The 24,096-nt window shown below is 38.6% G+C and overlaps 1 pseudogene; it reads right to left on the bottom strand.

The window, feature by feature from the left end:
• Window positions 1-12,538: 12,538 nt before the first annotated feature.
• On the bottom strand, window positions 12,539-23,780 carry LOC125174414 (nuclear receptor subfamily 2 group C member 2-like; annotated as a pseudogene).
• Window positions 23,781-24,096: the final 316 nt, after the last annotated feature.

The raw sequence follows: 24,096 nt of genomic DNA, 5'->3' as shown, positions 1-24,096 counted from the left end.
TATTCTTATTCTTATTTTGGTATTGAATTGTATAAGTTCTTTATATATTTTGGATAGTAACCCTTTATCTGATATGCCATTTGTAAACATCTTGTCCCATTCAGTAAGCTGTCTTTTAGTTTTGTTGACTGTTTCCTTCACTGTGCAGAAGCTTTGTATTTTGATGTAGTCCCAATTGTATATTTTTGCTTTTCTTTTCCTTGCCTCAGGAGACCTATCCAAATTTTTCAAAAATGATTCCAAGGGAATTTCAGGGAGCTTGGGGTTTGGGTGGGGAGATGATTTAGGTTGGAGCCATGCGGGAGGGAAAGAAGGAGTGGGGACTTTTTTTTTAAATTTTGTTTTGAGAGAGAGAGAGAGAGCGTGGGTGAGGGGCATAGAGAGAGAATCTATGCACAAGCAGGCTGCGCACTGTCAGTGCAGAGCCCAATGAGGGGGTTGAACGCACTAACTGTGAGATCATGACCTGAGCTGAAATCAAGAGTTGGACACTCAACCAACTGAGCCATACAGGCACCCCTGTTGCTACAGCTCCTGTCAGAGAAATTATTGCCTATGTTCTCTTGTAGGATTTTTATGGTTTCAGGTCTCATGTTTAGGTCCTTAATCAATTTTATTTTATTTATTTAAAAAATTTTAAAAAATAATAATAAAAAATAAAAAAAAATTTTTTTTGAAGTTTTATTTATTTTTGAGAGAGAGAGTGAGTTGGGGAGAGGCAGAGAGAGGGGGAGACACAGAATCCAAAGCAGGCTCCAGGCTCTGAGCTGTCAGCACAGAGCCCGATGTGAGCTCGAACTCACAGACTGTGAGATCATGACCTGAGCCGAAGTCAGACGCTTAACCAACTGAGCCACCCAGGTGCCCCTAGATCCTTAATCAATTTTAGCTTATATTTGTGTATGGTGTAAGAAAGTGGTCCAGTTTTCATTCTTTTGAATATAGCTGTCCACTTTTCCTAACATCATTTGTTGAAGAGACTTTTTTTTTTCCCATTGCATATTCTTGACTCCTTTGTCAAAGATTAATTAACCATATTATAGTGGGGTTATTTCTTGGCTATTTCTTTGTTTGAAGTTCTTAACGATTTTATCTTTGAACTTCTATATTCACTTTGGGTCTCACTGAACTTTCATGCTTCTTAGCCGAAAGAGACTTTTAAAAACGTAATCTGAGATTGCTTCTTATCAGACAGTTTTAAGAATAACTAAAGTTAATTATATGGAGCCAATGAAGCCCCTTGGATATTAGCAAATCTTTAACTGAAATATCATATTTTAAAACGTGCATAAAATCACTGTTCTTGCTGCACTTGTGTAAATAACCAGGCCAAATTTAATGAGACTAGACCTTTTTCACAAACAAATCAGTGTTACCCAAATTGTCTTTGGTAAAAATAGAGTGGCTACAGACAGAAAACTTGTGTTTTAGTAGAGAACTGTAGTATGCCCATTACAGATCTAGCCCTGTTCATTGTCTTTGAGGTTTTGTTATTAGCCTGTAAGCTGTATTGAACACAGAATGGCAATGGTGTCTATGAAACATGACTGAAGAACATTACTATTTTCTAACAACTTACACTAAAAATGATGACATAGAAGGAAAAAGATAGGACAAGCCAAAATTCTTTTTCTTTTCAGTCCATCTCATTAGTGGAAGGTAGAAAATGTTGGTAGAATGTGCACATTTAAAGAACTAAAAACAGTTCAGTGAGTCTTGTGCAGCTTTTCCACTGTTCTGGTAAGAATGAAATGCATATGCATGCAAGGGCTCTGAGATATGAATGATGTGATTTTGGTGATTGTGCACATTCAAGTTAAATGTTTGCATCTAAAACTAGCATTGTATGATATAAAGATGAATGGTACAATTCATGCTAATGTTTGAAATTTAAAATTTGCTTTTACTGAGAATGACTTTAAATGTCAGATGAATAAAACACAATGATGAATTGAGAGAGATATGGAAGAAAGGGAAAAACTTTATATTTTTGTATCTTTCCTGGCACATTTGTCTTGCATTTTGAAGAAGGGCCTCACACATTTTCATTTTGCATTGGCCCACACAAATTATGTAGCTGGCCTTCAGCGAGGTCTTGAAGGTTCTGACTTTGGAAGGTACCTTGTCCCTTCTCATCTTGAGAATGATCAAACTTTAGATTGAGTCTGTTTTATAGGGGCTTGAGGAATAGAAATGGCTGAGCTTGGGGTCTCTGATCCACCAAAGAGACAAAATATCACCAGAGTAGAAGTATAGATAACTTTTGTACATTTCAGAGTGGCTTAGTTCTTCTTTTTATAGGTCCTTGATGTGTAAAGTTAATTATTTAAGATCTTTCTTCTTTTCATGATGAATCAAAGTAGCTCACTATGACTCCACAATGTGTAAAGTTAATTCTTTAAGATCTTTCTTCTTTTCTTCCCCTTTTACAATTTTTTTTAAGTTTTATTTATTTATTTTTGAGAGAGGGAGAGCATGAGCAGGGTAGAGGTAGAAAGGGAGGTAGAGAGAGGATCCCAAGCACGCTCCATCCTGTCAGCGTGGAGCCTGATGTGGCTCAAACCCACGAAGCATAAGATCATGCCCTGGGCTGAAATCAAGAGTTGGTCACTTAACCGACTGAGCAACTCAGGCGCTCCTTCCCTTTTTAAAATGCAGACATTTATTGCCACAAACTTTCCTCTTAACACTGCTTTTGTTGAGTCCCATAAATTTTGGTATGTTGTATTTCCATTTGTGTGTTTCAAGATGTTTTTTGATCTTTTTTAAAAAAAAAATTTTTTTTCTATTTTTAAGTAATCTTTACACCCAACATGGGACTCTGCACTTGATCTTAGCCAAAAGGCCGAGAAGCGATCAACATGGGACTCTGATTTACAATCCCAATATCAAAGGTCACATGCTCTACCAACTGAGCCAGCCAGGTGCCCTGATTTCCCTTTTGAGTTCATTTTTGACCCATTGGTTGTTTAGGAGTGCGTTGTTTAATTTTTACATATTTGTGAATTTTCCAGTTTTCCTCCTATTAGTGATCTCTAGTTTCATACCATTGTGGTTGGAGAAGATACAGGGCATGACTTCAGTCTTTGTAAATTTGCTAAGACTTGATATGTGATCTAAGAAATGATCTATTCTGGAGAATGTTCCATGTGTGCTTGAGAAGAATGAGTGTTATGCTATTGGATAGAATGTTCTGTGTATGTCTATTAGGTCCATCTGGTCTAAAGTGTGGTTGAAGTCCCATGTTTCCTTATTGATTTTCTATCTGGATTGTTATCTTTTGTTGAAAGTGTGGCATTAAATTCCCCTCCTATTTTTGTATTGTTGCCTATTGCTCCCTTTAATGTATTAGTATTTGCTGAATATATTTAGGTATTCCAATATTGGATATGTGTATATTTACAAGTATTATGTCCTCTTAATGAATTGACATCTTTCCATTATATAATGACCTTTTTATCTCTTGTTATAGTTTTTGCTTACAGTCTATTTTGTCTGAATTAAGTATAGCTACTTCATTTGGTTTCTGTTTGTGTGGAAAATATTTTTATATCCCTTTACTTTGTCACATATGCAAATTCCACCTTCTTAAAATATGTTTAATGGGATAATGATTGGTTAGAATTATCTAGAGCTTCTTGATTTTTGTTTTCATTAATGTTGTTATACTTGTAAAAATCCATGGTAGGAGCACACTTAAAACAATTTGACGGGTGCCTGGGTGGTCATGATCTCACAGTTCATGAGTTCGAGCCCTGCATCAGGCTCTGCCTTAACAGCATGGAGCCTGTTTGGGATTCTCCCTCTCCCTGTCTCTCTCTGCTCCTCCCCCACTTATTGTCTCTCTCTTTCTCTCTCTCTCTCTCTCTCTCTCTCTCTCTCTCTCTCTCTCTCTCTCTCCCACACACACACACACACACACACACACACACACACACACACAATAAATAAACATTAAAGAAACCCCAATTTGTGGGGCACCTGGGTTGCTCAGTCAGTTAAGTGTCTGACTTTGGCTAAGGTCATAATCTCATGGTTGGTGGGCTCAAGCCCGGTGTCGGGCTCTGTACTGACAGCTCAGAGCCTGGATCCTGCTTTGGATTCTGCCTCCCTCTCTCTCTGCCCCTCCCCTGTTCATGTTCTTTCTCTCTCTGTCTCAAACATTTTAAAAAATGCCATTTAAAAAACAAACAGGGGCACCTGGGTGGCTCAGTTGGTTAAGTGTCTGACTTTGGCTCAGGTCATGATCTCACTGCTTGTGAGTTCGAGTCCCGCATTGGGCTTAGTGCTGACAGCTCGGAGCCTGGAGCCTGCTTCAGATTCTGTCTCCATCTCTCTTCCCCTCCCCTGCTTGCACGTGTGTGCTCTCTCTCTCTTTCTGTCTCTAAAATGTAAAAAACAAACAAAAACCCCAATTTGAGACATGTAGTAATTGTCATGATAGAAAGTGGTTATTTCCCTTATTTCTTTTTTGAAGTATGTTATTCCTTCAAATATTGGGAATTACTTACAGTCTGAGTATTTGTTTTCTTCCCAAATTGTTATGTTTGAAATCTTTATGCCCAATGGGATGTTAGGAGGTGGGGTCTTTAGTACTTAGGGCAGGAAGGCAGAGCCCTCATGAATGGGATTAGTGCTCTTACAAAAGAGATCCCACAGAGCTTCCTAGCCCCTTCCACTCTGTGAGGACACAGGGAGAAGTCACCTGCTGTGAACCAAGGAACCCTCACTAAAAACTGAATCTGCCAGCACCATGATCCTGGACTTCTCAGCCTCAGGAGCTGTGGGAAGTAAAGTTCTGTTGTTTATAAGCCATCAGGACAGTGATATTTTGTTAGAGCAGCCCAAACAGAATAACGGACTTATTAAGTGAAGTAATTTATAGCATATTGATGGTATTCTATAAATAAAAAGGTATTCATAGGGCTTAATTTAGTTGGGAGAACAAGGTATACACCTGTGTAAAGTTACATAACAATGATGTAATAATAATAATAGTTAAGGATGCTAATGATCTAAGATAGTAAGGGAATGAGTATTGCTAAATGGGAGTGAGAAAATGAATATTATTAACTGGAGGAATTGAAGCAATGGAGTGACTTTAAGATTTCATTCATTCACAGAACAAATGTATTTTTAAACACTCAGGCAGAGACTGCTCTTGCCTACCTGATATCCCTTCTTCTCTCTTAATAATAGAACCACTATATTATTGGAGTAGCAATGTGTGCAGCTATAATGAACATTTCAAACCTCCCTTTTGCAGGAATATCTAATAATTGTAGAAGTCCTGGGGCACCGGGGTGGCTCAGTCGGTTAAGTGTCTGACTTCAGCTTAGGTCATGATCTCACAGTTTGTGAGTTCGAGCCCTGAATCAGGCTCTGTCCTAACAGCTCAGAGCCTGGAAACTGCTTCACATTCTTCAGATTCTGTGTCTTCCTCTCTCTCTGCCCCTGCCCTGCTTGTGCTTTTTCTATCTCACAAAAATAAATAAACATTAAAAAAAAAAGAGTGGAAGTCCTTATATAGGGAACTAGGTAAGTTTCATGACATATTTTCTTAAGCTTCTAGCTTAAGAAGAGTCTAATCCTAAAGCAAGTATAGCAAAAATGGTTTCATCTTTCATGTCACATTACATCATCATAATTACTTATTTCAATGTCTCTCCTAAAATGTATAAGCTGTATGATGACAGAGCTGTGTCTGTATTGTTTTATATTGGATCCCAGAAGAGGCACAGAGTAAATAAATCTTTGTTTGCATGCATGAATAAATGAAGCAATGACTGTCAACTTTGTGTTAAGAAGGATTCTGAGTTAGCATTATACTCGGGTGAAATAATGTCCTTGTCAATTTGTTATTAATGTCATAGGTGTGTCAGAGGGGAAGGGATATGCACCTGCCAGACATGGGTCATTTTCATTAAAGCTTTATGTTATAAACACAAATCACTAATGTTATGCTATTTTTATGGCTAAGTTTGCTTTTGTGTTATGTGTTGATGTAATGAACTAGTAAGCACCTATAGATCAGTAAAACAGTTGTGTTAAAGGGATAATAAGAATGTTGAAATTGAATTAAAATTAGTTTGTTTGATCTCCTTCAAGTTATAGATTTTGGAGGTTATATGATTTACTGAAAGTCTCACAGTTTCTTGGTTTCTTGTATTTCCCTCCAACAAGTGTTCATACCTCACCTTATTAGCAACCTCACCTAATTTAGCCACCCATTACAGAGATGCGTGGCTCATTATTCTAGAGCAAAGGAGGGATAAAAAGAACAATCGCAGAGATTATTTCAAAACTGCATGCAAAGTCCTGAAACTGTGAAATTTCAATTGCTACCTTCTTCCAGTGCCCTCTCACTCCAATTTTTAGGTGAAATTAAACAAAGATTAAAATTCTGCTACAGTTTTCCTTCTCATTAAAAAGAAAAAACCAACTTTCTGAATCATACACACTGAACTGTATTCATTGTGACTACAAGCATGTTTATTCAACATTCATTTCTATTATACAAATATTCTCAAGTGTCTATCTTTGACACTCTATTTTGACACATTTCTGTTTATCCTTGGAAATCTTAATTCCGTTTGATTATGTTATTTTATAATTTCTTTCATAAACAATTTTCTTCAAAAAACCCCCAAACAAACAGCATCTTTGTTAGGTCTACAAGGGCTGAAGGACTAGACTGGCAATGTGCATTGAGAGAAGGTAAGTTTTGCCTTAAGACGGTACTATGTATCAGAGTAAAAGGGGGCTGATATCTGAGAAAGAGGCCAATGGTAAAGGAGGTACAGTAACTAGAATGCAGTTTCTAGAATAGTCTAGAGATGTCCACATACTTGTAAAACTCCAAGCTAATTATTTCTTAGACTACCTACGGCAGTCCTGTTATATTAGCATGTGTAGTTACATATGAAATGTATCAGCTTCTTGTGCAATGTGAAACAATGGGAAAAAATTCCAATTTACTATTATTCCAGCATTCTTATCCTTTAAATATTATTTTGCTCAAATAGAAAGGTAATGTTTATTAATAGCATCAGATTTTTTCATGATTTAGTATGGAGTTATAATAAAGAGAAAATATGGTTAGCTCTAGGCACCTGTAAATTTTACTAGTAAATTACCTCAGCTGCAGAACATTAAATAGTGAATTATTCCATCTAACAGTGGTTGGCTAAGTTTGCCAGATTGGGAGAATGGAAATGTGCACTGAGGGAAGATAAATTTTACCTTACGTAAGAGACAGATTGGGATGGTCAGATACTGAAACTCTTTCACTGAGGAACTGGGTAAAAATACAGAGGTGTGGGCCTTATCCTGCCTCGACAAGCCTGGGCCTTTCTCAGCTGTATTTGTTCTCCAGGTGATTCTGATGTTCATCAGACTTTTATGCATATAAATCACCTGGAAATCTTGTTAAAATGCAGATTCTGATTCACTAGACGTGAGGCTGAGCCCGAGATTCTGTAGTTCTAACAAGCTCCCAGGTGTTGCTGATGCTGCTGGCCTGTGGGGCACATTTGGAGTAGCAGAACTCTAAGACAGTGCTTCTCCAGCTTGGTGCACATTGTGATCACATGAGGACTTTTAAAATTACTATCTAGTATCTCTATCCCCAGATTTCTTGATTTGGTAAGCAGATAGATGGAGTAACGCTCAGGCACTAGGGATTTTTAAACGCTTCCAGGTGATTCTAATATACAGTCAAATCTGAGAACCATTGTAGTGAATGCCCAATTCTAGAACAACCGGCCTCCTTTGGCCACCCACCCTCATGACCCCTTAGGTTCTAAACCTCATTCTGGAGAGTGACCTATCATTCCATCTCTACCTGGGAACAGATCTATTCCATTTGAAAGTAAGTAGAAGACACAATGCTTCTACTGCTAAGAAACCTTACATGTCTTTCCTAGGAATAAAGGACATTCTCTTAACACAGTCTCAGTACAACGATTGAAACCGGAACATTCTACATTGAAAGAACACTATTTCCTAATCTTGGATCTGTATTCAAATTTCATCAATTGTTGCAATAATGTTTTTGTGTAGCTATATTTTTTCTCAGGTTCATGATCTAATCTAGAATTACTTTGTTAGTTTGCTCAAGATTCAGTTTGATTCTAGCTCCTTTGCTACAATATGCTAGGGCAAGTTGGCCAGGTTCAATTCCCTTTAGTTAATTGTCTCTTGCCTTTTAAAACAGAGCTTTTTCTGTGTTGGTATACCAGCTTGCCATCGAGGCCTTCACACATACAAAGGTCACAAATAAATTTGCTCTAACTTTCATTCCAGCCTACATTTACTCCTGTAATAAGTATCTTGGATTGCAGACATGACTCTTCATCCAGTGCCGTGAAATAGATGGGCCTCACCTATTTGCTTCTCAAGTAGCCCATCTTACAAAAGGTAAAAAAGGTAAACTTCTGGACACTAAAAGCATGACCTACAAAAGGAAAAAATGATAAATTGTACCTTATGAAAATGAAAAATTTTTCTTGATGGGTGAAAGGCCCTGTTAAGAGGATAAAAAGACAAGTTACTGACTGGGAGAAAATGTTTGCAAACCACCTGTAGTAGGCTGAATAATGGGTACTTACACATATCAGGTCCAATCCCTGGAACTTGTAAATGTTATTTGGCAAAAGGTTTTTTTTTTTCCTTTAAAACTTTTATTAGGTAATATTTTCAAAATAGATGGGCTGTGACAAGGGGTCTTTGCAGATGTAGTTAAGCTAAAGATTTTGAGATAAGGATATTATTTTCAGTTACCCAGGTGGGCCCTAAATGCCATCACAAGAATCTTTGTAAGAGAAAGGCAGAGGGTGATTTGACAAATACATGGTGAAAGAAAGGTGATGTGAAGATGGAGGTAAAGGGTGGAGAGATGCAGCCACCAGGCAAACACACAGAGAAGGCGATGTGAAGACTGAGCAGAGACAGAGAGAGGTGACCGTAGTTTAGGAATGCTGACACCTACTAGACGCTGGAAGAAGCAAAGAAGGCTTTTCTTCCAGAGGTAGTACAACCCTGCTGATACCCTGGTTTTGGACTTCTAGCCTCTAGAACTGGGGGAGAATACATTTCTGTTGTCTTAAGACACCCTCTGGGCGGTGATCTGTTACAGTAGCCATAGGAAAATAATACACCTATCCAACAAAGGACTACTATCTTGAATATACAAAGAACATCAAAACTCAACAGTGAAAAACAACCCAATTAGAAAATAAGCAAAAGACGTGCACAGACCTTTCACTGAAGATGACAAACAGATGGCAGTAAAGCACATGAAAAGATGTTTAACAGGATGAGTCATCAAGGAAACGCAAATTAAATCCACAATGAGATTTCAACTACACACCTATCAGAATGATTACAATAAAAAATAATGACAACACCAAATTCTGGTGAGGGTGCGGAGAAACTGGATCATTGATACATTGCTAGTGGGAATGTAAAATGATACATCCATTCTGGAAAAAAGTTAGGCAGGTTCTCAAAAAACTAATGTGATTATCCTATAATCCAGCTATTGCACTCTTGGGTGTTTTCCCCCCAAAGAAATGAAAACTTACGTTTACACAAAAAATTGTACATATATATTCATAAGAAGCTTTATTTTTAGCAGCCCAAACCTGGAATCATTGCAGATGTCCTTCTTCAACAGGTAATAAACAAATTGTGGTACATCCATACCAGTGTAACAAAAAAGAATGTTGATACATGCAACAACTTGGATGACACTCCAAAGAATTATGTCAAGGGGAAAAAGTCAAATCCAAAAGATTACGTATTGCATGATTCCATTTATGTAACAGTTTTGAAGTGACAAAATTTTAGAATTGTCCCTGAATAGAAATAGGGATGGGGAGGTTTAGGAAGAAGGTGTGTATGCTTATAAAAGTGCAACATGAAGGATACTTGAGATTTACTTTTTTTTCCCCTAACCTTTAAGAACTAAATAAGTGCTTTATTGAGTTATAAAATTATCGAAAGTGTACAAATCATTTTTTTTAGTGTATTCACAAGTATTTGCAACCATTCTCACAATCAATTTTAGAGTATTTTCATCATTCCAAAGAGAAACCCAGTAACTACTAGAAGTCATTCATTTTTCCCTAATCCCCTCCCTCAACCCCAGGCAATCCTTAATCTCTTGTCTGTCTCCATATATTTGCCCATTTTGCATATTTCATATAAACAGAATCATATGTGGTCTTTTGTGACTATCTTCTCTCACTTAGCATAATGATTTCAAAGTTCACCTACGATGTAGCACATACGCATTCTTTATTCCTTTATATTGCTGAATTATATGCTATTGTATAGATATGCCACATTTTATTTATCCGTTCATATGTTGGATTTAGGTCCTTCCTGCTTTTTGGCTGAGTAATTCTATTATGGACATTTGTGTAAAATTTTGTGTGTGGGCATATATTTCTATTTCTCTCGGATATATACCTAAGAGTATAATTGCTGGGTCATATGGTAACTTCACATTTACCCATTTGAGGATCTGCTAGCCTACTTTTCAAAGCAGCCGTACCATTTTACAATCCACTGGCAGAATATGAGGGTGGAGATTTATCCACATCCTCATCCACACTTGTTATTACCTTTCTCTTTGATTCCAGTCATCCTAGTGGGGGTGATGTGGTATCTCATTTACTTTTGATTTGCATTTCTTTGATGTGCTAATGATACCGAGCATTTTTTCATGTGTTTATTGGCCACTTGTATATCTTCTTTGGAGAAATGTCCATTGAGATAATTTGTTCATTATAAAGATTCGGCTATTTGTTTCTATTTTTGACTTGTAAGTGTTCTTTAAGTTCTCTATAAATTTTAGATACAAATCTTGTTATCTGATATATGATTTCTAAAAATTTCCTCCTGCTATGTTGGTTGTCATTTCACTTTCTTAAGAGTATACATTGAAGCACAAATGTTTTTAATCTTGATAAAGTCCAATTTATCTTTATTTTCTCTTGCTTGTGCTTTTGTGGTCATATCTAAGAAACCATTGCCTAATCCAAGGTCACAAAGATTTACACCAGTGTTTTCTTCTAAGAGTTTTATAGTTTTAGTTCTTATATTATGGTTAGGTACCTGTGGATTATCTTGACTGTGGTGGATACATAAACCTACACAGGTAATAATAAAGAATTTAATACACATACATGCACCTACACACACAACAATGAGTATAAGTAAAACTGAAGAACTCTTATTAAGATTGGTGGATTGTATCAATGCCAATATCTTGGATGTGATATTATACTACAGTTTTGCAAAATGTTACCGTTAGGGTAACATGAGCAAAGTGATCTATGTGTCATTTCTTAGAACTACACATGAATCTAAAATTATCTCCATAAAAAGTTCAATTAAAAATAATAATCTTTAGAAATTGCTATTTTTCTTTTTCTTGTCCAGTTAGTGGTAGTCATTTTTTTTTTCTTTTGCATCGAGGAAAGGGCAACATAATAGGCAAAGATTGCCAGGTGAATTAAGAGCATAATGTGGGTCTGGGTAATTCTTGTCTTTAAGCAATAGACATGTGATAGTTTTAGTGTTAATTTTACATACATTTGTGTTTCAACATGTAGTACTGATTTTTATTTCCACCAAATGCCTGATAATAATGGCATAGGTAAGTGAAATTCTGCCAAATAGAAATAATTTTAAGTACCAATACTTTCTAAAAAGTATCTATATGTTGGAATATATCATACTTAACACATAAGTAAATAAAAGCACAGGTTACCTAATTACCTCTTGAAATTTTAAAATTAAATCTTCTCTGAAAATTTTATTTTTGCTAAGCTTTAATCTTTTTTTTTTCTTAAAGAACAACTGTTAATAGGCAATTCACTGTTGTATTGAATATGAGATAAACCACCGCATACCATATTAATGCAAATTACTATACTAAGTACAAGGCAAAAGGGCATAGTGATCTTTTGTGGTTTTATTCTTTGGAACAGGTTGGGAGAATATTGGCTTGAACTCTATCATCCTGTCTACTTAGTTTTGTGTTCTTAAAAATAGTGTTCATTAGGTGACAAGTTAAGCTGAACATTCAATGGAACGTTAATAGCAAATTATTTGTGAATGTCTATCTTAAGGTTTTTTTCTTTTTTAGTGAGCTAGAATTTACCGTGGAATATAAGGCTTCTTTGTTTTTCAAAACATTTCTTTTAGTTTTCCTTAATTATAGTCTCTGATTATAAAACTTTGTTATTGTTATTTGCCCTTTGAGAATTTCTAAATACAAATTAAGTTAAACGGTTGTTCCAAAACCTGCTGTGTCACCGAAAGGCATGAAAACATTTCTCGTGGCAAAAAAGGATCCTGTTAGTTTTTGGTTGCTATTGTCTGGGATTAACAAATAAGAAGAAATGAGGAAGGAATGGCTAACATACTGGTAATATTTGTATATACCAAAATACCACTACTTCATTGTCTTTGTATCTGAGCAGTCCTGGGAAGATTCTTTTGCTTCTCAGCAGGTGTGTGGTGTGCATTAGATACTGGCTCTGGTGATTTGGCCATTGTACTCTGTTGTCTCCATTTTGAGGATATAGGGGATTATGCTATCAAAGCATTGACAATGCAACCAGTAAAACAAAACAAAACAAAACAAAACATTAAGTTCTGTTATGTTGGAGCTCATCAGCCTAAGTCCCAGCAGACAGATGAAAATCCAGGCCAATTGGTAGGTGTCTTCTGAGTAAGGTTTCTGAACATAGTCTTGTAAGCCCATCTCTGTATTTTCTTGGAATTTTCGATCTGGTTTGTGCTGGTCAAACCCGAATGATCTGGACTAAAGAGAACTATAGCTTACCTTAGTATGCATACTCATAGCTGTCCATATCCAGCTTCACCATACTGTTAACAGAAGTCCTGACGCTTATAGATGTGCTCCATGACTTGCTTTATTCAGTAACCAGAAAGTTTATCTCCCTGGATGCTGTTCTGTAGGTGGTTGACCATAGCTGCCAGGATATTGGAGAGACTCACGACCTGGGCACACTGGGGCAGGCCAAGGCTGAAGAGCTCATTCCAGTAGGGCAGCACAAGGCTGATGTGGCATTCCTGACCAAGTGACTGAACTGCTGGCCCAGACCATGGGGAGGAAAAGCAAGTGGGATGTAGACTTGCAGATGTGGCACATGTTGAGGGATTCTGGAATGGGGCCAGGCATCACAAACCTAAAAGTAAGTGTCTAAAAGGAGGGTGTCTTTGACCTCAGTGACGGTGGACTGGTCTCCAGTGATGCTATGGATGCTCTCTCCTCCGCTATTTTGTCTGCCAGGCTGGGAGACAAGAAGCTGTGGTATTAAGTGCTTTTGCTAAGGTATCACATGCTCAAGGAACCTCACTTGCAGACTGGTTCTCCCATGGTGTTCTGAAGACTTGGCATTGTTAAGGGATTCACTTAGGTTGGCAGGGGACGCTACTACATTTGCGGTGTGTCCAGAGCCCCCTGGCTTGTGTCAGCTTTAGAATCCGTGATCAGAAGAACCATACCATCCTCGTATATCAAAGGCTGCTGGATGTTCACAAGCATCCTGCATCAAGAAGACCTATTTCTCAGCTGAAGCGGCACAGTTCCTTGATTTCTCCCACCGCACATCAAAGGGCTTCTTCTCCTTTTTTTCTCCCCCTAAAGGGCTTCTGTTCACACTGGACAGATTCCTATTTCGTACTCATCTCTAAGCATTTTTTCCAGTCAGAAAAACTGACAGCTCTTCAGGTGCCGCTTACTGATGATGCAGCCTTAGTTGCTCTGACAGCTGTAGGTCAAGTTTTTCCTTATGCCCCTTTGTAATAATGTTGCCTCTTTCACAACTGACAACCCTATGGTGACAGCCAGGTGCTTTGTTATTACAGACCACACAGTATTTACCATCTCCGGCCGCTGGACGTGGGCCTTCTACAGAAGTGGGGGCCCTGACGACGTGGGTCCCGCCAGGGATGAGGTCATTCCAGGTGGTGAGAAGGAGCTGTCTGGCGTTGGATGTCTCGGGGCGGGGGGAAGCCAGAATCACCTTCTCAGTTCCAGCTCCGTCTGGGCCGATGAGGATGAACAGCTGCTTGGGGATACCAGAGGTGTCCACTGAGGGGACCATCTGGATCTCCTGGCCCGTCTGCGTCTCTGCAGCAACCTGCACTTGGCGAGGCCCACTGACCCCAGAGTGGGCGGAGGTTACCAGAATGCACCGGAAGGGGCCGGCCGTCCCCGCGGATTCCTGGGAGACATCTGAGGGTGCAGCACCTGGGCCACTCTGGGCCGAACTAGACGCTCCGTGTGCATAGCCATCGGGAAGCAGGATGGCCAGAGAAATTCGAGGTTTGGCGCCAAAGTGGCCTAGAAGCAGGTGGGCCTCCTGTGCAGTTGGGGGGGAGGGCAGGGCGTGGGGAACCCAGCTCCTGGCGTTGGCGGACGGCGGGAGCCCGGGGCAGCGGGTGCAAAAGACCACAGGCCGGAGAGGAGACGCTTAGGTGGGAGAGGGTAGAGGACAGGGAAGGCAGCCTGGGGCCACCTGGGGTGGTGAGGAAGGGGGGTTGTGACTGTTTTTGTCAGTGCAAGTTCAGCGTTCGTGACTCTCGTGCTCTGCAACGTGCTTGCTTTTTTCTTTAAAGGTTGAAAAGATTTCTTTATGAAGCCTTAAGAAATACAAAGTGTAATTAGTCTGCAGTGCAGAGTTAGATACAATTTAATACTAATTCAATGGCAAAATGAAAGTTGTCGTGAGACCAGGAAATTGCCCCACACTTGATTTTAATGCATTGCGTTGATTTTCTAAAACAATTCCGAGGAGTCAATATTTACAGTAGCTGGAGTATTTATGAAAAATCTGGCATCAGGCATTTATGTGTGTATATGTATATATGTGTGCGTGTGTATATATGTATAAAACCCAAGATTATACAAACCAGGAAACAATTATATGTCTTCTGCAGAGTTTTGAGACTGAGGTTTATAAATGCTTTTCAAAGTGTGGGATTTGGAAACAGAGCAGAATCTTGTTTCCAAAAACTGAAGTTTTTTTCAGGAGTGAAATCAAAATTATAAGTGCCACAGAAGAGGGAAAAAAAGAGAATGTGAGTGTGGTGCACAACAACCTGGCCCTAATCATCTATCTGATGGCAAAGGCATTGAAGGATAACCCTGCATTGTATCTAGAAAAATCCGTGCATGAATTGATTCCGGCTGTGATGACAGCCATGCCTGCAGTCAGATGTGGATCATCACTGGGTGGTTTGCCACCTGCCTGCCTGGTGGCTTTGCCCACCATCTGATAATCAGGATGCCTGTGGGGCACAGTTTGGGTCCCTTGGACTCCTCCTCTCCTCCCACGTGGTCAAGGCTGCTCTGCAGGTCAGCAGGTCAACAGGACTACTCTGACCATCACTCAGCACTGGTCCACACGGACACTCGTGCAGGCTCCTCAGCTTGGCCCTGGAACCCCTGGTTGTCTTAAGGTCCCTGGTGCCGCCACAGTGCCTGTCTAGTATGTGTGTGAACTGCACCTCTGTCTCACTCTTCCCCTCCTCCCAAGTTTGTTATAATATCGTTGTCCTCCAGTGGCTCATCCACCCGTTAGGTCCTGTCCCTCAGCACTTCGTCTTCTGACTCGGGTTCTAGTACCACCTCTCCGGTCACCACCGTGGTCCCTGCTGTGCAGCCCCTTGTTGAGCTGATCTCCACTGTCACAACTGCACCCCACTACTGCTTATTTTGGCCCCTGGCTGTTTCCAGAAGTACATCATGGTCTTCCTTCCCCCCAGCAGAGGAGGGCAAAGGAGGCTTTATCACTTATCCTTGTCCAGCTCCTCCCCTGTCCTCAGCTCCCTCCTGCCTTGAGGGCAGTGCCATCTATGAAAGAAACTGGAAGCCAGGGACAACCCTCCTACAGCCCAGAGACTCCAAAGGCTAATGGCTTCTAGCCCCTGGCTCTGGCTCTCCCCAGCCTGCTCCTTGAGGCTGTTATACATTAGCCAACCTTCCCTCAGATCCTCACACACATGCTGGGTAGTAGTTTGTTTCCCCCAGATTGCTTTCTTTTTAGATATTGTACAGCCAATTCCATATTCTGAAAGCTTGATTTGTTAAAAACAGACTTGAATGTAAGACCTGAAACTGAAACTCCTGGAAGGAAAAATAGTGAGGCTCCTTGACATTGGTCTTGGTGATGATTTTTTGGATTTGACACTGAGAGCAAAGGCAACAAGACCAAAAATAAATGAGAGGGACTACACCAAAATAAAAAGCTTTTGCACAGTGAAGGAAACCACCAAGAACATGGAAAAGCAACTTACTGAATGGGAGAAAATATTTCAAAAGATCTATCTGAGAAGAGACTAATATCCAAAATATATAAAGAACATACATAACTGAACACTAAAAAACCAAATAATCTAATTTAAAAATGGGTGGAGACAGCCGGGTGGCTCAGTTGGTGAAGCATCTGGCTCATGATTTTGGCTCAGGTCATGATCTCATGGTTTGTGAGATTGATTGTCTACGCTGACAAACACAGAGACTGCTTGGGATTCTCTCTCTCCCTCTCTTGGGTACTCCCCTGTTTGCATGCGCGTGTTCTCTCTCTCTCTCAAAATAAATAAATAAGCTTTAAAAAAATAAAAATGGGCAGAGGACCTGAAAAGACATTTTCCCAAAGAAAACATACAGATTGGCAACAGACACATGAAAAGGTGTTCAATATCATCAGGCTAATGCAAATCAAACCCACCTTGTAAGATATCATCTTACACCTGTCAGAATGGCACTACTATCACAAAGACAAGGAATAAAAAGTCTTGGTGAGGATGTGGAGATAAAGGGACTTTTGTGCACTGTTGGTGGCAATGTAAATTGATGCAGCCACTGTGAAAATAGTATAGAAATTCCTCAAAAAATTAAAAATAGAAATACCATATGCTCCATTAATTCCACTACTGGGTATTTATCCAAAGAAAATGAAAACACTAATTTGAAAAGATATATGCACCCTATATTAAATGCAACATTATTTACAATAGCCAAATTATGGAAGCAACCTATGTGTCCATAGATAGATGAATAGATAAGAATTTATGGTGTGTGTGTGTGTGTGTGTGTGTGTGTGTGTGATGGAATGTTACTCAACTATAAAAAGAATGAGTTCTTGCCATTTGCAGTATTATGTAAGTGAAATAGCAAATGACAAAATCATATGATTTCACTTATATGTGAAATCTAACAAAACAAACCAGAAACAATCATAAATACAGAGAACGAACTGGAGGGGAAGTGGGTGGGAGAGTGACTGAAATAGATGAAGGGGATTAAGAGGTACAAACTTCCAGTTATAGGATAAGTAAGTCACAGGGATGAAAACTACAGCATAGGGAATATATCAACAATATTGTAATAATGTTGCATGGTGACAGATGGTAACTATGCTTTTTGAGGTGAACATAGTACAATGTATAGAATTTTCAAATTACTGTGTTGTATTTCTGAAACTAATGTAACATTGTATGTCAATACTTAAATAAATTTTTAAAAAAACAACAATAAAACACAGTGAGATATCACCACATGTCTGTTAGAATGGCCATCATCAAAAAGATAAGAGATAACAAATGCTGGTGAGGATGTGGAGAAAAGGAAACCTTTGTGCTCTGTTGATAGAAATGTAAATTGGCTCAGCCACTATGGAAAAAAAAATATATGGAGGGTCCTCAAAAATTAAAAACAGAGGGGCACCTGGGTGACTTAGTCAGTTGAGCATCCGACTCTTGATTTTGGCTCAGGTCATGATCTCAGGGTTGTGGGATTGAGCGCTACGTTGGGCTCCACACTGAGTGTGGAGCCTGCTTAAGATTCATTCTCTCTCTCTCTCTCTCTCTCTCTCTCTCTTTCTCTCTCTTTTTCTCTCTCTCTCTCCCTCTCTTTCTCTCTCTCCTTCCCTATGCCCTTCTCCCCAACTCATGCTCTCTCTCTCTTTCAAAAAAAAAATTAAAAATAGAACTATTGTATGATCCAGCAATTCTTCTGGTTATGTATAAAGGAAATGAAAACACTAACTTGTAAAGCTATAGGTGCTTCCATCTTTATTGCAGAATTATTTATAGTAGCTAAGACATGGAAATAACCCAAGTATCCATTGATGGATGAATGGATAAAGAAGTTGTGGTGTATGTGTAAATATATGATGGAATACAATTCAGCCATAAGAAAGAAGGAAATATTTTTTTCCTGCCATTTGCAACAACATGGAGGGATCTTGAAGGCATTATGCTAAGTGAAATAGATCAGATAAAGACAAATGCGATATAATCTCTTTCTTATATGTAGAATCTGAACAAAACCAAACTCAGATACAGAAAACAGGTTGGTGGTTGCAAGAGATGGAGGGTAGGGGGTGGGCAAAATGAGTGAAGGTGGCCAAAAGGTACAAACTTCCAGTTATACAATAAGTAAGTTATGGGGATGTAATGTACAACATGGTGACTGTAGCTAACAATACTGTGTTGTATTTTGAAAGTTGTAAGAGAATAGATTTTAAAAGTTATAAGGAAAAAATTGCAGCTATTTGTGGTGATGGATGTTCACTAGACATATTGAGGTGATCATTTCTCAATATACACAAATGTCAAACTATTATGTTGTACCCCTGAAATTAATATAATGTTATTTGTCAATTAGATCTCAAAACATTTGAAATAAAATTTACAAGTTTTTTAATGTACAAAAATGCATATAAAATTGGGTCGGAATTCCTTACACAGATAATCTTTAACATTATTAAAAACTAAGTAGTAATTCATACATATATTAATGTATAGTATACATACACTGATGGGGTAGGAAAAATTATAAAAACCTTTGAAACAGGTAAAAAAAATATTAAGTGTCCGTTTGGTGTACCATTCCAGCTTATCTCAGCTTTTCATTGTTCTGGAGCTATTTTATAATTTTGTATATTGTAGAAAATTCATAATCATGAAATAATTCTTGTTTATAAAAATGCAAATGAATTGTGTGCAGTGGAATTCAATTGATTTCTATCCTGAGAATAGATCTCTTTTGAAGCTGTTTATAAATCATTTTAGCAATGCTGATTGCCCAGATGCATGTGGTTCTTTGAATTCTCTTTTGAACTAATTATAGTTCAAAATGATTCCTTCATTAATTAATGGGTTAAATCAAATTTCTGATATCTACTCATTTTAGTTTGTATGAGAGTCATGATTTTACCTTAAAAAGTCCTTTAATAGATGGCTACAACATTCAAACAGTACAAAGTGGGATAACATGAAAAGCGAAAGTCTCCCTCCTACCCAGTTTCACCTTCGTGGACCTTATAGTCTAATGGTGAAGACAGATATGTATCACATAATGTAGTATAAATGTAAGGTTCTAATTCTGAAAAGCATGTTGAAAACGTGGAACACATTTCTGTGGAAGCAGTCATGGGGTGACCTCAGCTAGACAGGACAATCTGGAAAGGCTCTTCTGAAGTACTAGCAAGTGGTCTGAGATCTAACAGTGAGTAAGGAAAACCAGTGTTTATGAATGTCAAATGGGAACCAATGAAATGGTAGTTCATGGTACTGAAGGTGGATAAGTAAGGAAGTTTAAAAAAAAAGGTGGGTCATTAGGACAGATAGATTGAGAGAAAATAGAGACATTTATAAATTTGAAGTTCTGATGAAGTTAATGAAAATTGGAAGGAAAGGCTGTTATAAGAGCCTGGGTTGTTTGACATTGAATAGAAACTTTTGAAATGGAGCAGTGGAAGGAAGTGAAAAAGTTCAAGGTATCACCATGGGAGGGGTGGCTAGGGTAAAATGAAAGAGCTTGGAGATGAAGAAGTCAGGGACCTTTGAGGTCAGTTATTAGATTGCCTATGTGGACAGTGAGGTCCCCCAGAATTTATTTATGGCAGAGCTTGGAGGTGAGTCATGTGCCTCGTCACAGGTGAATGAGGAGGAATGACCTGAGAGACGAAAAATAGTAAGAAACAAGGGGAGGAACAATGGAATGTCAGAGGACGAACTGCTTTCACCAGAGAAGGCTACAAGGCCACCAGTGCCCTTGGGGAAGCCCAGTTTGAATTAATTCAAGGTAGTAGAGGAGGAGTTTGGAGCCAGGATAAAATTATATGGATTTTTGTTGATTATGGATTGGGAGTTCTATGGGTGTAGTAGAAGGTTTTGGGAAGTGGACAAAGGGTGTAAGACCAGGACATGGGCAGGCCCATGTGAGTATTTGAGGGACGGTACCCTAAAAAGTGGTTCAGGTGGTGGTTTACATGTTGGATACTGATATTTCAAAGCAAGGTCTACACCAAAGTGGATTTAACTATTAAACATTTTTTTTGAGGATGGGTAGGGATTAATGAGTAGCAGCTAATGAGGTTTTTTTTTTTCTTTTTTTACATTATTTTTAAAAAATTTTTCTGAGGCCAGAGAGCAGCTAACAAAATCAGAATCCTTTTGTTTCCTGCTAGGTAAAAAATGATATCGCCTTGCTGATTTAAATTGCATTTCTTTTATTTCAAGGGAGGTTGGGCATATTTTCATGTACTTTTAACAATTGTTTTAAGAACAATTCTCTTTTTTTAATTTGTACCAGCTCCTAGTAAATTCAGGAAATTAGCTCTTTGACATATTCATTATAAATATTTTTTCCATTAGTTATTTGTGTTTCACCTTGTTTATGGTATGTTTGTCATGTAGTGTTTTTAAAATTTATGTTCTAGATTACCATTCTTTCTTTTTTTATGATTATGGGTTTTGTGGTTCTGGGTTTCTGCTCTTTTTCCTCTAATATTGTAAATAATTTTACTTGTGATTTATTCTGGATGTTTTGGGGATTCATTTTAATAGTAAAATCTTTGTTCTACCTGAATTAAATTTCATATAAGAAAAGAGGAAGCAATCCAGCTTAATTTTCTTTCCAGATATATATTCAGTTGTCCCAATACCACTTAGCTACTGACATGAAATCTCACCTTTGTCAGAAATACAATTCCAAAATAGTTGGGCCTATTTGAGAAGAATAAGAATGTGTGAGACTGCAGGGTATACTTGGGAGGCATATCTGGGAGTGAAACAGACTAAATTCTGACTCTAGAACTTGATGTTGACCTTGGCCAAGGAACTTCTCTGGGCTCCAGTTTTCTTTCATCCTCAAAATGGGCATAATCATAGACTTTGAGGACTATGTATGTGAAAGAATGCACTACAATGGCTAGAGCCGCATAAGCAAGGAAGAGAACAGAAGAAAGGAGGTCAAAGAAGTGAGGGGTCAGGTTATTTAAGACCCTGTAGGGCATTATGAAGACTTAGTTTTTTTCTTTGAGATGGGAAACCTCAAAAAAATGTTTAATAGTTAAATCCACTTTGGTGTAGACCTTGCTTTGAAATATCAGTATCCAATATGTAAGTGGATGTGATATGATCTAACATATTTTACAAGGCTTTTGTATTGAAATTACGCTGTGGAAGGAAGCAGGGCAGAATCCAACTGCAGTTTTGAGGAGAGGGATAATGAGGGATTAGACCTGGATGGGAGCAGAGATTTGGGTAGGAAGTGATGGGAGGCTGGAGGACGTTGCCATCAACTGAGATGGAAAGACTCATGAGTGGAGTAGGTTTGGAGGCAAAGATTGGGAGTTGGGAATTGATCATTAAATGTGTTAAATGTGAGAGATTTACCACATATCCAGGTATAGCTGTCAGGGAGGCAGAGTACACACTGGGAATTCAGGCGAGAGATCTGAAGTGGAGATGAAATTTGGGAGTCATCAGTATATAGACTGTATTCAATATGTTTAAAGGCATGTGGCTGAGATGCGATCACCAAGGGAGAAGAAAAGAGTTACGAGACTGAATCCAAGCGCTCATCAACATTAAGACATTGAGGAGAAAGGGGGAAATCAGCAAAGAAAGCCGGGGAGTGTCCAGGAGGGCAGGAAGAAACTGACAAGTAGTGGTGTTTTAGAAGCCAAGTGGGAGTGGTCGGGGTGAAAGCCTGATTGGAGTGGGTTTAAGAGAAGGTGAGGGAAGAGAAATTGGGAGACAGTGAGTACATACAGTTCGTTTAAGAAGGTTAGATGAGAAGGAGGATGGAGGAGGAGGAGAAAGAAGAATGTATGATACTGTTGCCTGGGAGAGTCACGCATTTGTTGACCAACTACAAATATTTGAGTTGGTGTTTCCACAGACATGTCTAGCATACCACTGTTGGTATGTGAGATGGTTTTAAGTAGTACTTCAATACATGCTTTTACAATCTTGTCATACTTTGAGTCTACTGTGTATATGAAAATACAACTAGCATTTATAATGCCATAAACATAATGGTATAAAGTTCTTTTTGAAATAAATTTATCTCTTTTTTTTTTCCTTCAAAGTTTTATTTAAATTCTACTTAGTTAGGGGCACCTGTGTGGCTTAGTTGGTTGGGTGTCTGACTTCAGCTCACATCATGATCTCGTGGCTCATGAGTTCGAGCCCCGCATCAGGCTCTGTGCTGACAGCTCAGAAACTGGGGCCTGCTTCAAATTCTGTGTCTCCCTCTCTCTCTGCCCCTACCCCACTGGTGCCCTGTTTGTCTTTCTCTCTCCTCTCTCTCTCTCTCTCTCTCTCTCTCTCTCTCTCTCTCAAAAATAAATTAAAAAATTTAAATTCTAGTTAGTTAAACATACAGTGCAATATTGGTTTCAGGAATAGGATTCCTGAGTTCTATTATATTTTATTCTGTTCCTAAATACAATACCCAGTGCTCATCATAACAAATGCCCTCCTTAAAACTCATCATCCACCTGGCCCATCCCCCACCCACCTGCCTCCATTAACCCTCAGTTTGTTCTCTATCTTTAATAGTCTCTTAGGGCACCTGGGTGGCTCAGTTGGTTAAGCATCCGACTTCAGCTCAGATTATGATCTTGCGGTCCTGTTCATGAGTTCGAGCCCTGCATCGGGCTCTGTGCTGTTGGCTCAGAGCCTGGAGCCTGCTTCAGTTTCTGTCTCTCTCTTCCCCTCCCCAACTCATGCGCACGCGCTCTCTTTCAAAAATAAACATTTAAAAAAAAGAGTTTCTTATGGTTTATTTACCTCTCTTTTTCCTCCTCCCATATGTTCACCTATTTCTTCCTTCCTTCCTTCCTTCCTTCCTTCCTTCCTTCCTTCCTTCCTTTCCTTCCTTCCTTCCTAGAGAGAGCATGACCATGAGATCATGACCTGAACCAAAATCAAGAGTTGGACACTTAACCAGCTGAGCCACACAGGTGTCCCAAGATTTCATTCTTTTTGATGGCTGAATAATATTCAATTATATGTATATGTGTGTGTATGTATACATACACATCTTTATCCATTCATCAGTTGGTGGACATTTGGGCTCTTTCCATACTTTGGCTATTGTTGATAATGCCGCTATAAACATCAGGGTGCATGTGTCCCTTTGAATTTGTATTTTTGTATCCTTTAGGTAAATACCTAGTAGTGTAATTGCTATACAGTAAAACCTTGGTTTGTGAGCACAGTTCATTCTGGAAACATGCTTGTAATCTAAAGCATTTGTATATCAAAGTGAATTTCCCTATAAGAAATAATGGAAACTCAGATGATTCGTTCCATAACCCAAAAATATTATATAAAAATGATTACAATACTGTAATGTAATACAAAATAATAAAGAAAATACAAAATATAAAGAAAAGTAAACAAATTAACCTGTACTTACCTTTGAAAACCTTCATGGCTGGTTTTTGATGGGAAGACAAGAGATGGGAGGGTTATTATGTAGGACGACTTTCACTATCACCAGTGGAATCACTGCTATCTATTGGCTCAATGGAATCTTTTTCTTTTCGTGCAACTTTAACAAGGAACCAATCTAATGACACTAGCTTTTGCCTCCTTTTGAGGATTTCATGGAAATGTGACATTGCATTGTCTTTAAACAGATTCATCGCTCACACTGCTACATCCTTATTTGGGTGGTGCTTTTCCACAAAATTTTGCACTGCTTCCCATATTTTACACATCCTCCTAATCTCATTTGAAGTGAGGGAT

The sequence above is a fragment of the Prionailurus viverrinus genome, chromosome C2 (genome assembly GCF_022837055.1).
Source record: "Prionailurus viverrinus isolate Anna chromosome C2, UM_Priviv_1.0, whole genome shotgun sequence".
NCBI lineage: Eukaryota > Metazoa > Chordata > Mammalia > Carnivora > Felidae > Prionailurus > Prionailurus viverrinus.
The sequence above is the reverse complement of the archived record's forward strand: the minus strand, read 5'-3'. Positions and strand labels throughout refer to the sequence as shown.